Raw genomic sequence first — 17,811 nt, 5'->3', positions numbered from 1 at the left:
GCAGCAGGGAATTCAAGTAGTGGTGCACTTGACATTGTTTTTTTTGTTGGTTTTTTTTGCCGCCTCTTAGGCTTTATATGGTTACAGAAAGTACGTGGCTGGATTCCAAACTTGCCTCTCGCTGACTTTGGCGATGACAGCCAACAATGTTGCTGCATGTCGGCGACTCCCTCGCAGAGTCAAGTCGAGTCAAATCTATTTATAACGTGCTTTTAACAACCAAGTTTGTCACAAAGTGCTTCACAGAGAGAAAAATGATGTCAGAAAGATAATAAAAAAAAATTAAAGCTGCAAGCAGCGTTGGACGGGCCCTCGCCCCCCCGTGCACGTCGGGGAGGGCGCGCTTGTCGAAGTGCAGACAAGTTGTCCGTTTGTGCCAGTTTTAAGGGTATTTTTGGTGCTTTTATTGTGAAAGAGTTGGGGGCTTTTATTTTGAAAGGCCGAAGATGTCATACCATTGACCAGGCTTCATGGATCATGCTACAGACCAGGGGTCACCAACTCGGTCCTCAAGGGCACCCTGTCCCGCAGGTTTTGGTTTCAGCTCTGCTCTTGCACACCTGACTCAAGTAAGGCCCATGCATCTTCCTTCATGCCCTGTTCAGGTAGATCTGCCTCAACCAATCAGCATGAAGCCCTTAAATGGATCAGGTGTGAAAGAGCAGAGCTGAAACCAAAACCTGCAGGACAGGGGGCCCTTGAGGACTGGGTTGGTGACCCCTGCTACAGACTCTCAAATGTCAAGTACAACATTTTCAAAATGAAAACACTTCAAAGGTGATCTTAAAAGCTTTAAGTTAATTTCATTATCATTTCTTCAAACCCAACTGAGTGAGCTGCAGGGTTAGATCACATTCACACATTTCCAGTACAAGTCCTTAAGAATAAATCCCTCTGAAAGATTCAGAAGGAAATTACAGAAAGCTATCAACATCAGGAAGGGTAACATGTTACTGAGGGAATACTAGTTATAGATTAGAAGTTTCTGTTTGTCACCTCTTACTTCTTAATAAAGTCAATGTTGTATAATTTCCTCATGTTTACAAATTATGTCTTCATCCATGTCATTAATATACTGTGTTTATCAGTTAAAATTTATACATACAGCCCTTCACGTAGTTATAAAATATTGTGTAACACAGTAAAGCAGGACTACTATTACTACTTACTACCGAATTACTACTTGTTTTTCCACACCATATAGAAACCACCTTCATTTATAAAATATCACAGACAACATTTTGTGCTTAACAATATTTAATTTATTTTTCAATTCAATTTCGTTGAAAATATGTCAGTTACTGAAAATGAATGTAATCATCAAAACACCACATGTAATGTCTCTGTCCCACGATCCCACTTGGTACAAGGCCACATCACCATCACTTGGGGGTAGGGAGGTTGGGGACGCTGCACCACAGTAGCATCTTCAATCAGGAAGCTCCCCTCAGAGGAAACAAAGACAACATTTTGAGGCAAACATGTTTTTTTTTTTTGTTTTTTTTTTATTTTATTTTTTAAATTAACTGTCCTGTTTTGGCAGCTAAGGCGTACAGAATGGGGAGTCTGTGCCTTGTTGTGCCACAACAGATTTGCTCTGAGTTCATGCACGCCAGACAGAACACTTCAGTATTGGAAGTGAATGTCTTGCATACAGACAGTACACATGAAGGTGACATGAACTCAAACATGCAGAACTATATACATTTAAACTTTAAACAGATACACATTTAATCATTGGATAGATATACATTTAATCTTTGAACATAGACCAACAGCTAAAACGTGGCAAACAGAGACTAACACGTCCATACTTCCTAACACCTGTGACACACACCACACCACAACTAAACCTTCTCTAATTCCACCTGAAGCACATGATTTGCTTACTCTAAAATCTCAAGATAATCAATTCCATATAATAAATACATTATCTAAAATCGCAATAATAAATACAATATAAATACTACAAATAAATACTATAAATAACACAATCTAAAAACCCAATAATAAATACATGATATAAATACTATAAATAGGTACAATAAATAACAAACTATAGAATTACAGTGGGACAGGCTCTACACTTATAAAAAGACAACATTCACAGTGGTAGCCAATGTACACACCATGAACAAGACAGACTACAAGTCAGTTTCCTCTTAAAAAGCTACAGATACACCTGAACTACACCAACACACAAAAACAACACTAACATTTGCACCGGGACACTGCAATGTAGCTCCGTTTGAGTCATCAAACAATGAATTCACACCTGTAGTGTGAATTCATTGTTTGCTTCCTTTGCCAAACAAACCAACCTAATCCTCATCAAAGACGAAGTCTGACTCGAAGAGTCCCTCAACCTCCTCAAAGTCAACAACCAACCCCTGATCATCTTTAACACTAAAACTACACAAAAAACCTTCATGATCACTAAAATACGTGGGCATCACTGCACAGTCCACATCATACCGTGTTGTTTTAACATAAACATGGTCAATTAGTGTCCCCTTCTCTGTGGTCTCTTGTGTCACATGCTGACTAAAACCTTTTTCACCCATAAATTTGGAAATTGATGATGTTTTTAAAATGTTGTCATTGAAATCCCCCATTATTACAATTGTGTTACTGATTGGATGTAACCAATCAAGTAACTTCCCCAGATTTTGTTTGAATAAAGAAATTTGATAACATGGTGGACGATAAATTACTGTCAACAATATGCTAAATTTGTTGTACAGGCACACCAAACACTCCAGATTCAAATCGGGCACCTGCAGAATGTTACAGTCCAAATTGTCTACACTATACAAACCAACTCCACCATGTTCTAGGTCCTTTAACTCTAACAATTTAGGGTTACTGCTGCTGTAACACAAGCCACGAGGACGACTGTGGAAAGTGTAACCTTCAATTTGGACACCGTCTAATGAAGACTGTGCAGTGAGCCACGTTTCTGTGACAGCAATACAGGTAAGCTGTAAATGCTGTGTGCAAGACACCAAATCTACCAAGTGGCGACTTAAATTTTGAACATTCATTAAATACACAGAGAAACTGTGTGCATTTAATGAAGGCTTTGGCTGCTCAATCAAAAATGGAGGCATGCTATCCAAGGCCTCCTTTATGGCGTCCTTGCAGTAAATTACCTTCTCTGTAAAATCCCTGATGATCAGTCCAGACAAGGCCCTAACACGACTAAGCGCTACATATGCCTGCCCCGGTGCAAACACCCTCTTCAAAGACACTACGGCCTCGTCCACAGTGAGTCCTTGCACTTTGTGAACAGTGCAAGCCCACGCTAACCTCAGAGGAAACTGACGACGCACACCGCCGCGTTTAGTGGCTCTTTCAGTCTCTGGATCAATGGCAGTAGACTGCAGGCATTCTACTGCTGCATGTGCACGGTTTTTCCTCCTATCTGAACCAATATTCACATCATCAAATCTGACATACACGGTGAGAGGAAACGTGGAATCCTCTCCAAAAACTAACTGAGTAACCGTGCCACATGCTCCATTGACCAGGCCGTCCGCAACATCCACGTTCTTACACAACATCACTCGCGCGTTCCTCGCTAAACACAGAGTCTCCGGTAAAGACGTGTCCGCCGCAACGCCGTGATGCCCGGGCATCCGTTCCAAATTCCCTGTTGTCCTGTTATTCACGAAGTCTTGCGCTTCAACGGTGACATAATCAGGACAACAGTCAAACAGATAATTTAGGTTGTGCTCACTTACTTGCCTATTCGTCGCAAAGATATGCAAGGCTGAGCTCACCTCGCCGGTCTCGCGCATCTTCAGCATTTCAACATCGCTATTTAACATTGGGGTGGCCCTGGAACGCACTCTTAACCTATTAAGCAACTCAGCAAAAACACTATCCTTCTGCCTAACTATCTTTTTCAGCTCCACGATGCTGAAATTGCACCACAGGTCCACACCAACAGGACTACTATACAGAGGCTTCCCTTTAACAGGAGGCAACTGATAGAAGTCTCCGACAGCTATCACACTAACATTACCGAACGGGGAAAAGTCGCCTGTCTGCTTCACCTGCCTCAATCTACCATGCACATAAGCCAACACGTTGTGATCAACCATACTGATTTCATCAATAATTAAAATTTGGAGGTGACTCAATTTAGCTCGCAAAGAGTTTAGTTTATCTTCACCCAGAGGGGTGTAAGGTAAACTAGCCTGTTTGCCAATACTCAATGTGTGATGAATTGTTGCTGCATTCAAATTGTATGCAGCTATGCCAGTAGGAGCAGTTAGCAAAACACAGATATCGTCTGGTTGATCACAAAGTGTTGACAGCAGCCTCCCTGCCTCATACTCAATAGCCCTAATCAAATGACTTTTCCCCGTTCCTGCACCACCTGTGACAAATACACGCAGAGGCTCTGGGTTTTTACCCATCACCTTCTGCAAACACCACTGTCTCACTTTATAAAAAACAGCCAGCTGTGTCTCATTCAGAGACCTAACAAGCGCCAAACCGTCACTTCTAGACAACATGGACCTGTTTCTCTCTACCTGCGCTACCTGTCTGCCACCAACAATCAAATCTGGAACATTCTCCATCGCTTCAACTAACTGTTCCTCAGCTATCTCAGCTTCCTGCTGCTGCCTCTGCTCCTCTAAACCTTCTAGGCGTTCCGCTTCCTGTTCAGGACACAGCTCACCCCAAACATCTTCATCTACCCCGTTGTTCTGCGCAGCTATCTCCTGAGCTAACTCAAGGTGAGGACAATTGACCTCAAACCTGGCCCTATTCTCGCCGACGACATCGCGAACCGAATGCACAGACCCGTCGCTAAACGTCACCTGGCCATCGTTATAGAACTGCTCAAACAGCTCAAAGCCTGCAGGTTTGAGGTCTGAGTCAGTTCTATAAGGAAGAAACAACTGCAGCAGGCTCTGAAAATGTGCCTCTTCCTGTCTATCCAAACTGAAACGCATGTACCGCACCACTGCAAACTGAGTGCGTGTTCTCCTCAGAATGAATCCCAAATCATTGTTCAATTGAATTCTGTCCTTAGACTTTTCATTTTTGCTGAGAACACGATACTCAGATGCAAAGGTGGCCATACACATGTTTGCAAACACATCGCTGTTAGGCCTATTCTTATACCTATCCACTATGCCTGTCATCCACATCTCATCCTCCCCAAGATCACGGGAGGCCGCCTTCTGCCTCAAAACACTAAGGGGCAAACTCATCCGAACTATCTTGCTCCCTGTCGGCACAAACACAACCTTCCTGGAACACTCCCTAAGGTGCATGTTCGTTAGCCTGTACACCGCCTCCTGCGCACAAACATCTCTGTTGTGTAAATATACACTGCCCAGCTTCCGCAGGGCTTCTTTAGCAGAGAGATTCCCTTGTGTTTTGGCTTCTTTTTGGGCATTAGTCAATAATAGGCCAATTTCTCTCTCTGCTTTCGTAATATACGATAGTATGTATATTACTACTGCGTAGGCGTCGGTGACAAAGCTAATGTCCATGTTAGCGTTCCAGCACTTCAACAACTGCTTACTATACTGATTGACCCAAACCTCGTTCACCCCTCTCCTATACACAACCTTATGCCTCTTCTCTAAACGCCTATAAGCCAGCTCAAAGATCTCCTGATTCATTCCTAAAGCACAAAACAAGTCCTCTACACTAGCAGGAGGCACATCACTTTCTACAGCTCTCTTAACAGCTGTTAGAATAGCCTGCGCAACATTTTCTGGCATCTTATCCCTATCCTCAAAACACTTACAGACTGGCCTGTTTTCTGAACCAGGTTCGGTCTCCGCTGTCTTTTTCTTATCGCACTTGCATTCTAACATTCTACAAATGAATGTCCGCGCAGAAACAGGTTTTGGGAAATTGAAACGACATATCGTTTTGTGTTTTCTACACGACTTTGAATGTCGTTTGGAATGTGTTTGAACAGATGACACCGTGTCCAATAGTGTGTCATCATCTGAGGGTAGCTCACATGTAACGTAACGGTCAATAAATTTTACCACCTCCTCATCTGTGTTTCTATCAATTTGGGGAGCACCCTCGATCCAAAACAAACAGTGTACATGCGGTGAGCCTCTTTGTTGATATTCTACCCTATAAAAGTAATCGATTATTTTGCCGATTGGTTGACAGGGAGACATGAGAACCTCTTTCAGAAAACAGTGCCACCTGTAGTCAAACATCCTCGCCGCGGTGACCGGATTACGACGCAGCAACTCGCACCTGTCAGCCCACTCCAAATCCTCTACCGTCTGCGATCTGCCTTCCTGTTTCAGGATGCTGGTCAGGAGATTCTGCCAGCGCATATCCGCAGACGAAAACGAACAAAACCACGTCGGAATACCCAATTGACGCACGCAAGCCATCACGTCCTTCTGGACAGACTGCCAAAAGGCCGGAGTTCCTCTAATGGGTTTAAGAAACCTAAACCCGTCATCACACGCCAACAACTGCTTCAAGGCGTCCGCATCCGTTAACATGTCCTCAGTAATGCGTTGAGGCCTCTGACCTCCTTTGCCCTTACGCAAAGCGACGGAAACACTGGACACAACCCTGTCCAACTCTGACATGTACTGCGCAAAAAATATGTACTCGACGTTCCGCGCAAAACGACCGTCGGCATGCATAATCCGGTTATTAAGATAACGCGACAACGTCAAGTGATGAGACCGTCCGTCATGGAAGGTCTTATCACCCGCAGGGAACAACACAGGGAAACACTTTGCCTCATTCGTGTGGTCAGAAAGCATTCTTACCGGACTATTCCCTTCTGCAGGCGCAATGTTCAAAATATCCTTAAAATACTGATCTAAAGCTTCCTGACCAATATCAACAGGCATAAGACAAGTGTCCTGAAACATGCAGTGCTGTTGTCTATCATGTAACAGTTCATCCTGTCCTATGTCTGCTGATTCCGCTAGCTCACACATTTCACTCTGAACCGTAACCTGCTGTGACCTACCCTCATCCTCACTGCCTGACTCGGCCTCTTCCCTCTCCCTATCTCCCTCCCTAACAAACTCGTTTACCCAGTCCTCATTAAACTCAATGTCTCTATAATGAATATTTGTCCTCTTTAAATACTCTAGCGCCTGTCTTACACGCAACGTATCCACAAACTGGTACTCGTAATAACCTTTATACGTGAGTTTCCGCTTCAGCTTAACCTGAAGCAGAGACCCCTCCATACTGGAACGCGGCAACACATTCGTTGTCTGAACAATGTCGGCTGGAACACATGTCACTGGTCCATGTACTCCATTCTGCCCACCTTTAGGCAGTGCCAACATTTTCATAAACGGAATATGCAAAGCTATCAAATGCTGCTCTAAACTATTCAGACATCCCAGTTCACATGGAATGGGATCAAGCTCCAAGTTGTTAACCCAGCATTCAGCCGGCATCTCACCTGCACTAAGCTTACCATGGCACGTGAAACAAATCCACAGCTGACCACGCGATGACACCAAGGAACACGGCACAACACACTCCTCATTACAACTATGTAAATAACGCTCGCCTATACACTTATCTGCAATAGCAGCTGTTGCTGAACTTCGCCTATAAACTTCCCTATCACAACTGACCACCTGAAATCTAAACAACAACCTATAACAAACACAGCACACAAAATCTGGTCCATCTCTGACCTTTGCCAAAAAGTGATCCATAACAAAAGCAAAATCTTCTGCCTTCTCCAACTTCTGCTTCCTGCTTAACCTGACACCAGAAATAACTTTCTGCTTATACTGTAAACTATCATGATATTTACTCTTAATCTGTTCTATAACTTTCTCCCTGTGCTCGATGCTGTCCCTATATCTGACCAACCTCTTAGCCTTAACACTCTCCCTGTGCTCGATGCTGTCCCTATATCTGACCAACCTCTTAGCCTTAACACTCTCCCTGTGCTCAATGCTGTCCCTATATCTGACCAACCTCTTAGCCTTAACACTCTCCCTGTGCTCAATGCTGTCCTATATCTGACCAACTTCTTGGCCTTACCTCTCTCCCTGGTCTCGATGTTGTCCCTATATTTACCCAAACTCCTGGCCTTAACTCTCTCCCTGTGCTCAATGCTGTCCCTGTATTTGCTCAAACTCTTGGCCTTAACTCTCTCCCTATGCTCTACGCTTTCTCTGTATTTACTAATACTCATCTCTTTAACCCTCTCTCTGTGGGGCAAATTCTTACTATATTTCCCTACACTCCACAACTTAGCCTTCTCCCTGAACACCACATTTTCTCGATAGATCTTTCTAATCCTCAACTGACGTTTCTCCCTGAGCGACATATTCAACTTCTCCTGCTTCCTCTGTTTCTGCCTCAGATACTTTGACTTAAAAGACTCTCTACCTGACACTGCCTCACTAGCACCCTCCACAACCATGTCACAATCCTCTACACCTACAACAGAACCTATTACATTACTACTACACCCAACCGCTGTGTTGTCACTAGCTGCAACATCCATCATTCTCGACCTTATGCTATAACCTGACACTTCCCTAACCTTACAGTAACTGTAACAACAGTGCAGTCCAGGCTTACACACACAAACCACATTCTCGAAATGTTGTCCCCTGATATTCTCTATGTAAATACACTCTGCTGACAAATGCTTACTGCTACAGCTATACTTAAACCAATGTCCATCATGGAAAGTAAACACACTAACACCTAACCAATCCGCTGTCGCCTGGATTTCCACCTCTGTGGCCCAACTGCCCACAAGTCTCATCCTGGACTGCTGAATATATGCTAACACAGAGGAGTAGTCACTCCTCAAAAGACTCTGATATCTATCTGCATTCTTTTCTAACTCTTTACACACAGCTAACCTAATCCTACGATGGTGCTTCTGTGAACCACTCACAGCCTGAGAGATGGCTCTGAAGAAGCAGTTACCATCAGCCACAATCCTCTCATTGCTACAAGGTACACCTAACAACCCCACCTCTGTGGATACCGGACTAACAACCTTCACACAGTCAACATTTAACTTAGTACACAACACTCGACAGACATCTACGCTAAGGGGAAGGAAAACCAGCTTTTCCTTTCTGACCGCGCTAACAAACTCCACGTCCAAATTGACCTCGCTAGCATCAAAGCTCTTGAATTTCTTAGACATACAAGTGTCGGAAGAAATGATACGCTTTCTGCCATCACTCACAGTTGGTTCTGCTGCTGAACCGCTGCTCACCTTGCTGGAGAAAGTCAACACAGAAATGCCAGACAGTGCCGGACTTGCGGCAATGCTGACACCACACTCAGGCACACAACTGCCTGCAGAAACCACACTTTCTCTCCCAGCCTCAGTGACCACACTAGACTCTGGTGCTGGGGCAGCGCTCATCCCAGTGATGAGACTCTCCACAGACACACCAGACCGCGCTGGACTTGCACCCGTGCTGACCATAACACCACACAGCTCAAAGAGCTTCTCCCTCGAACGGAGACTGTCAGCCAAACGACAGATGTAGTGGTGCAGGTCGTCAAGACAGGCGAAATGCAGAACTACGCTTGTACCGTCGTGGTGTAACAAGCCAGTGTGACTGCGTGAGTGACTGTCGACCACAGCGAACCGTCCATCCTCACGCACGATGGCAGTGGTGTTTCCACACATTGTCAAAAGACATGTGGTGTACTGACTGAAGATCCTCTCCAGTCCATTCCGCAAGCTGATGAACACACCGAAGTCGATGTGTTCACCTTCGGTAACGCCTACTTCACCTAACACTGTGTCACCAAAGCTGAACCTAAACACCTGTCCGTCTAATTCCAACTGCTGTGGCAAATCTGGCACAGACAGCAGATTAGACACATGGCTGAAGATGTTGAGGTCACGCAAACTGGTGTACAACTCATCACCTTCAACCAACGCGCGATCCAAATCCAGCCTGTCCCACAAGAACGCGCTGCTCACCGTGTGTTTGGCTAAGCTGACCAAAGCTATAGCCATACACTGCACTCCTCCATACACAAATCGCGCATCGCCCTGGTGAAATGATCCGCGCACAACCTTCGCTAGCTTAATCTTGCTGCTATCTCTGCTAGACTCTGTTGCCACAGCATTAGCGTTACACTCCAACTGAACATCATGAACACAAACAGAAGGAACAAAAACAGCCTTAGCTTTGCTGATCTTCTGTCGCTCCTCCAGGACGGCAGGGCCCGCTGCAGCGACCTCTTGCTGACCAACGACCACCCCCGGCACCGCGCTGGCAGACTCCTGGGCTGTCGCCTCCATCTGCCACAAAAATCAAAAACAAGGTTTTAATGAATAAGAAAACAGGAGAACAATTCCCCTGCTACCTCTCAATAATAACTCATATTATATGTGAACAAAGACAAACCTGCTGCACCGCTGGTCTGGGCCCGAAGGCGGACACGGTCACACGGGCAGGTGAAGGTGTTGCCAGCACCTAAAAAAGAAAGGGGATGACAAAATACACATTTAAATAATGCACTCATTCATTCGGGTACTGCACGTGTTATCAAAATTCTTCTGCGGCACCTCCGGGACGGCAGGGCACGCTGCGGCGACCTCCTCTCGACTGACGACCACTCCTGGCACCACGCTGGGCGACTCCTGGGCTGTCGCCTCCACCTGCCACAAAAATCAAAAACAAGGTTTTACTGAATATGAAAACAGGAGAACCATTTCCCTGCTACCTCACATAATGATAACTCACATAATATATTTAAACAAAGACAAACCTGCTGCACCGCTGGTCTGGGCCCGGAGGCGGACACGGTCACACGGGCAGGTGAAGGTGTTGCCAGCACCTAAAATTGGAAGGGGGTGACAAGACTCATTTCATTAATGCACTCATTCATTTGGTTTCTGCATGTGGTATAAAAATATGAGAAAAAAAATCCACAGTTCACATACTAAACTTGATACCAACCTGCCGCTTTCCTCCTCTGCGTCTTGTGGCAACACCTCTTGGAGAACGCCTCACACGGGAAGTCTAAAAGAAGGAAAGCAAACCTTGTTAAATGCTGTCTTCAGTTCAATTCAATTTTATCCAGGACGGACAGACATGCAATAGATGTTGTAAGCACAGAAACCAAAATAACAAAGATATATGTATACAATAAAGGAAAAAATGTAAAAACAGTTGGCGGATGAAGAATGAGGATGCCGAGGGGAGCCAGATGTACTGGAGCAGCCTGGGACCTGAGCCACACAACCACCAACACCATGATGACCTGGCTCAATAAAAGACAGAGAACGCACTCGGAAAAACTCACATCAACCATTCACACACACTCACACAAAGTCAGATCTAATATGGATTCCGGTTTACTTCTTACTATCATGTACATATAATTTTCAGGCAGTTTACCTGGCCAGCTGGTGGAATGGCAGTGTCGTCGTCGTCTGAAGAAGGACAAACCGTCTCCATGGCCTCCAACATGTCGCTGCTGAACCACACGGGGTTGGACGGGAGGACAGACTCTTGCACCGGAGATGCTCGAACCTTAAAAACCACCACAACAAAAAAAATGAGTCACCTTTTTTTCTAAAACCACAAAAATGAATACATAACCAGAAAAAATGCACACATGTACAAATGACTCAGAGAAACACATTACCTTGCCCTCCTGTCCGACTACGGTCCACTCCAGTGGGTCGCGGTGACGGGGCGTGGGGCTGTGTCCCGTCACGACCAGCACGGGGGAGACCCTGGCACGAGGTGAGGTCCGGGGGGGCACCGAAGGAGGAGGAGGAGGGGGAGGAGGAGCCAGCTGGCGGACCGCGGCGTCCCACAGGGCCTGGACCAGGATCGGCGTTCCATCGCTGTCGCTGAGGTGCACCTGGAAAACAGTCAAACGCACATCAAACACATTGCAGTCAAGTTGTGTATTGAAAATGGCAGCCTTCAAATCCTCTATGTGTCATGTCACAACAACAAAGTATGCTGTACTTACACTGTCACGGCTCCACAGCTCCAAACGATCCATGGGGAGGTGCTCTGCCACAGACACGTACGGGAGACCTGCCGCAAAAGTGAGAAACATCATACATTCCGGTATTAATTACACTCATGTAAAACATATGAGGTTAACTTCACGATACGTCAGTTATAATCGGGCAGATGACCAAAACTAAGACGTACCCATGCGTGCTGCGACACGGCGGAACTCCTGGCGGAACAGCTCCTGCAGGCCAGGCTCGATGTTCAGGCGTGGAGGGAAATCCAGCACAAACACCTACACACACATAAAAAACATTTAGAATCACATTTAGGTTTCTAAAATAAGCACATGAGAAAACACATGCTTACACAGCCTCTAGCTGTGACAGCACAGGACAAAACAAATACTGCCAGCAGCAACTGCAAATTAAACACACCTTCGCCCAGCGGCTGCAGACTGTAGCCAGGAGAGCACCGAAGTCCAGCGATGCCTCTCCGATGTTCCTGCTGGCCGTGAGGTTGTTGCTGGGGGCCATCACGCAGACCACGTCCGGGGTCCACGGGAGAGCGGCGTGCGACACCTCCGTCCTCAGCTCTGCTGCATGCGCACCTGGAACAGAGAGAAAAGCAAAGGAGACAGGTCCCTCTGGCATGGCGACGATCCCATCCACCATGGGCCGCAGGTGGGAGGCTCCCACGACGAACACCATCTGCAACGACAGAGACACGGCTTTAGAACACAGACACGAACCGTGACTTCTTACAACCAGCACTGTGTTTCTGAAAAGGGAAGACTAATACCTTCTGGTCCGGCTGCTGAGCTGGAGTGACCAACTTGAAGCTCCGCTGGGTCAGCTCCGAAGTCGGCCATCTCCGCACACGATGGCGGTAACCGGTACCGCGCCCTGTGTGGTTGACAACAAAGTTAAGGATGATGACACAAAATTCATACATCTTTTCATTACATTCGAACTGCGTCAGTTAAACATTAAAAAAATAAACAAACTGTTTGATACTTACGAGCAACGAACTCGGGGACAGGCGGCTGGGGGGTCCACGGCTGCGGCTGCGCCATCCTCCGCTTCTGGGCCTGGGCCCGCCGGTGGGACTTGGCACGGGGCATCTAAAAATGAAAAACAAAAAATTTAATTTTCTTCAAAGTTCAAAGAAACTTTAAAAATCCATGTGAATCTGTCCCAATCATACTCAAACAATGCTTTCCCAGACAAGGTCAGCCTTCAAATACACAAATGTTTCAACTTACCTTGGCAGTGGGAAATCAGTTGTGTGTGTATGTGTGTGTGTGTGTGTGTGAGTGTGTCTGTCTGTGTGTTGAAGGAGTAAAAATATGTGTGTTGATTAACAATTAGCTCTGTGTGTGTTTTTCTAAATGGAATAAATGTGTCTGTGGTAAGTTGTTCTGGATCAAGGGATCGCAGATGTAGGTGCAGGTAGCTTGCAGGGCAAATGCAGATCACTTGGTCTCGACAGAAGCCAAAGCAGGAGAACACCAGATCTCACAGCCAACAGATATGAATCTGTAAATTAAATGACACATTGTTTGATTTAAACAACATTTGTCTAATAGAAAACATTTAAGTGAACAGAACTTTACACAAAACATTCTAAATACACTTAACTGTAGCACATTTTAGGCTTTAATTTTAAACAGTCTTTCTCTCTACAACACGGTTAAGACAAACTAGCATCCATATTATTGTGCTCAAGTAACAGAAAGAAAATGGCCACCACCACAACTGTGCTGCTCAAAACAGAGATACATCTTAACAAAGAAAACCTTTTCCTCTCAAAACTGTGATTAACCAGCAAACTGGCATCCTTATTACATTATTTGCTTCCTCATTACACAGAAAGTGGCTGACAACATCTCACAGCTTAGCCATACTGGTGGACACAGAGACACCCAACTAAATACAGCTCAAATTATGGTTCTTGCACACAGGAAACGACACACACGCCCGCACGGGGAAAAAAAATGCAACTATTACAATTAATTATCAAAAATAAATAAAATATTTTCCCTTTTTCACACAAGGAAAATGTTTTCTTTTACAACAATATAAAACCAACCACTAGCACAGCTTTGCATGTCACACAGCTACACCTGCTCTTTGAATACACACAGAAGCCACAAACACGCAACTACATACATCATAAGCTTAGTACCATGCAAATAAACCTGATATCAAACTACAAAAAGACACAAACATGCCAGTTTTCATCATCAGGTCCAATAATTTTCCTTTTTCACACAACAAGAGAAAGTTTTGATCTCAAAATCTGGTTGAACCACACATTAGCAAAGCTATGAGTGGCGTATTAAGAGTAGATATAGCTCTGTCACAAAGCCAAACACATTCAGCTCAAGTACATATCACAAACTCAGTTCCATGCAAATAATACCTGATATCAAACTACAAAAAAAGCACACAGAACTGCAACTACTTGTCATCAAGTCTAATAATTTTCCTTTTTCACACACCAAGAATAAGTTTTCCTCTCAAACCAAACACTAGTAGCTTTGCCTCTTTGAATGCACACAGAAGCCACACACTCAACAACATACATCATAAGCTTAGTTCCATGCAAATAAAACCTGATAAAAAACTACAACACACACACACACACACACACGTCAGTTTTCATCATGAAGTCTAATAATTTTCCTTTTTCATACAGCAAGAGAAAGTTTTCCTCTCAAAATCTGGTTGAACCACACACTAGCAAAGCTGTGGCTATAGCCAGCTAGCCCGCTAGCTAGCGCTAGCTTAGCGCGCTAATCTAATTAACCAAATGCCATCAATAAACTTTAAAATTCATCTCACGCCGACGGTAATGCTTCATAATAAACGTTTCAAGTCAAGCACTTGTATCTTAAGAGTTGGGGTTATCAAATACAGGTTAGCTTTGCGTGTAAAGCTAGGCTGCCCCTCCATCCAAAACCAGCAAACAGCATAAACACTATACAACAGGCCTCGGGCCTACCGGAGGAACGGCTAGCTAGCGCTAGCTTAGCGCGCTAATCTAATCGACCCAATGCCATCAATAAACTTTAAAATTCATCTCACGCCGACGGTAATGCTTCATAATAAACGTTTCAAGTCAAGCACTTGTATCTTAAGAGTTGAGACTATCAAATACAGGTTAGCTTTGCATGTAAAGCTAGGCTGCCCCTCCATCAAAACTCACCAAATTCCAGCAAACAGCACAATGCAAAGTACATAACCACTCTCTGAAATATAACATTTAAATGTCGTGTTTTACCTGCGTTATCATCAACCATATCCTCATATTACCACAGACTAAACACAATAGGCTAACGTTAAGCTAACAGAGATGAAAACAGGTCTTACCTCGGAGGTCTGTGAAAAGAAGTGGGTGGGGCGGACACAGACGCAGGAGCCTTTTAAACGCTGTGGAAAAAAACGTGTGTGTGCACGCGCGTATGTGCGCGCGCGTGTGCGTGCGTGCGTGTGTGTGTGTGTGTGTGTGTGTGTGTGTGACATGAGTACTGGCAGCTGATGCATGATCACACTCATTCAATCCAATGGAGAAATTCAGAAAACCCACCCCTGTTTGAGGCGTCACAGCTCGGTCACCGTTTGAGTTACAGACTTGATTCAAAGCTTAAACGAGTCACGAGACTCGGATCTATAAATCTCCCATTTACATGATTTTGCTATCTCTTACTGTTTTTGAGTTCTGGCAGTTTTAGTTTGAGAGTGTTTTCTGCTCCCTCTGAGCTCTTACAATGGGTGTGTATTGCGCATTCCTGAGGCAGCTAGAGTGAGTCACATGTCCAGGCAGAGTGCAGAGCAGAGCACACCAGAGTCAAAAATGTTTGAAAACTCTTCAAAGCTCCCACAAACTTGGTCCAATCCACATCAAAACTACATATTTTTGTAGGAATTTTTGTCCTCTTTCCATCTGCATAGTTTTCAAAGCCGTCAGACTTTTACTTTAGACTCCAGGGGCTTAATTAGTGCCAAAAGTCAGCCTCTTCACACCAAACTCCATGGGAAAAAATGAGGTTTTGGCTCTGGCCACTCCGACTTTGAGGGCTTATAAAATCCAAACGAATCAAGTAATGACGGAGTTTTTAGCAACTTTTGTTCAGCACTGTGTCCTCTGTCATCTGTTAAATTTTCAAGCCGCTGACATTTACGCCCTGGGAGGAGATAGATTTTGTTCAAAGCGGAATTTTGGGCGAGAACGTGAACATTCCAACGCAAATTGCGGACTTCCTGTTGGTTTTAGGTCGGGGGTGTCAGCGCGTGATTTGTAGGCCTTGATGAGACCTACATTTCGGCGTTGGTTTGGTCTTTCTAGCACATTCCTGTGGGCTGCAGCGGCTGCCTTTGTGTGCCTAGGTGGCGCTACCGAGCCCATTTTTGCACTTAGGGGGTCCGTTTGTCCATTTTATCAAATTTTTCGCCAGACCTGGCCTGCGTGCCGAATTTGGTGAGTTTTGGAGCATGTTTAGGGGGTCAAATTAAGGTTTATTTTGACGTAATAATAATAAGAAAGGAGAAGGAGAAGAAAAAAACACTACAATAACAATAGGGCTTCGCGCTGTTCCAGCGCTCGGGCCCTAAAAAAGCATGTCACAAAGGGGATGAAGGGACAGAGACGCCACGGTGACATCAGCCAGCAATGGTCCTTGAGTGTCTGGAGGTCACAAGCAGAACGGGGGGGGGGGGGGCAAAGAGACAGAGGCACCATGGGAGCATAATGGGGCAATTTTGTCACAAGCAGCCCAGCTCAGTCATGGAGGCCCAAACGAGAATGGGCTGCACAGGTATGCAAATGAAGTCTAAATATATAACAGCCGCACATGACAAAGCAGCACCTGAAAAAAGGGATTGTCATGGTTTGGGTGTAAGATCACAGTCGGTAATGTCATACGTGAGTAAACCTGAGAGACAGTCTCGGTGACAGGTGCGTAGGAGGAGAGCGACAGTCCGCAAAAATAGAGAGAACACACACTCAGAGTGCCTGCTCTTGCATATCAAGAAATAATACATTTATTCGGTGACATCAGCTCAGTCAGGTACATTTATCTGGCAAAATGTGCAGTCGCTATTTTCACGTGCAGCTTTTTAAATACAAATGATTTCTGAAAATTGATCATTTTGACAGGAGCAGCGTGAAAAGCAACGTTTTATGTCAACACACTTACTGTTAGCCACTAATGCTGCCTAAGCTTCTGTATGCCAACCACTGTGCAGATCAGATGTTGTATATTTACAGTAAAGCGATTTTGGTGCTACTTATGCAAACACACTCATCAGGCTGCATCATGAACATGGACGATGATTATTACCTGGGGTTATTTATCGTCCTAAATAACTTTACATGCAGTGCTGTCTTTATCATATTTCAACTAATACAGGACAACAGGTAACAAAATATCTCAAAAATAAATATTCATTTGTATACGTACTTGCAGCGGCGTCTAAATAATTTAGGCTTTGCGCTGTTCATTTGACAGCCTTTGTTGATTAATATTGTAATTATGCAAGCAAGTGAATTTTAAGTGGCTTAATTGGATTTTCCTCTACGGTGATTATTATGTTCCAATTAACCAAGATGACATTTGAACACTGCGGCAGATCCGAAGCAGCCAGGAACCTAAACACACGAGTGGAAGTTATCCTACGTCCACTCTGCTTTCTGTCGTTGGGCAAAATGACATGGAGGTACGTCTGTGTATGTTGAAGCATTTCAAGTTTGGATATTGAGATATTTAATGCTTCATGTGTCCGTCACCAAACACTAATTGTTGCTTTACTTCACTTCTACACAGCGAGAGCAGATAGGACAGCGCCGACCTGCTGGT

The 17,811-nt window shown here is 44.7% G+C and overlaps 1 protein-coding gene and 2 long non-coding RNA genes across 3 annotated transcripts in view; 1 reads left to right on the top strand and 2 right to left on the bottom strand.

Annotated features, from left to right (window-relative positions):
* Positions 1–17,811, top strand: part of gfra4a (GDNF family receptor alpha 4a) — a 169,753-nt gene that overhangs the window by 80,354 nt on the left and 71,588 nt on the right. The gene's annotated exons all lie outside the window — the stretch shown is intronic.
* Positions 9,571–11,199, bottom strand: LOC115354360 (uncharacterized). The gene is made up of 3 exons (XR_003927771.1): positions 10,938–11,199; positions 10,544–10,815; positions 9,571–10,183 (listed from the first exon to the last, which is right to left on the bottom strand). It is a non-coding gene; the product is annotated as an uncharacterized LOC115354360 (long non-coding RNA).
* Positions 11,999–12,462, bottom strand: LOC115354359 (uncharacterized). Its single transcript, XR_003927770.1, has 3 exons — positions 12,389–12,462; positions 12,153–12,246; positions 11,999–12,032 (listed from the first exon to the last, which is right to left on the bottom strand). It is a non-coding gene; the product is annotated as an uncharacterized LOC115354359 (long non-coding RNA).

Source organism: Myripristis murdjan, chromosome 22 (assembly GCF_902150065.1).
Source record: "Myripristis murdjan chromosome 22, fMyrMur1.1, whole genome shotgun sequence".
In the NCBI taxonomy this organism is placed as follows: Eukaryota; Metazoa; Chordata; class Actinopteri; order Holocentriformes; family Holocentridae; genus Myripristis; species Myripristis murdjan.
This window is presented reverse-complemented; position numbering and strand designations above follow the sequence as displayed.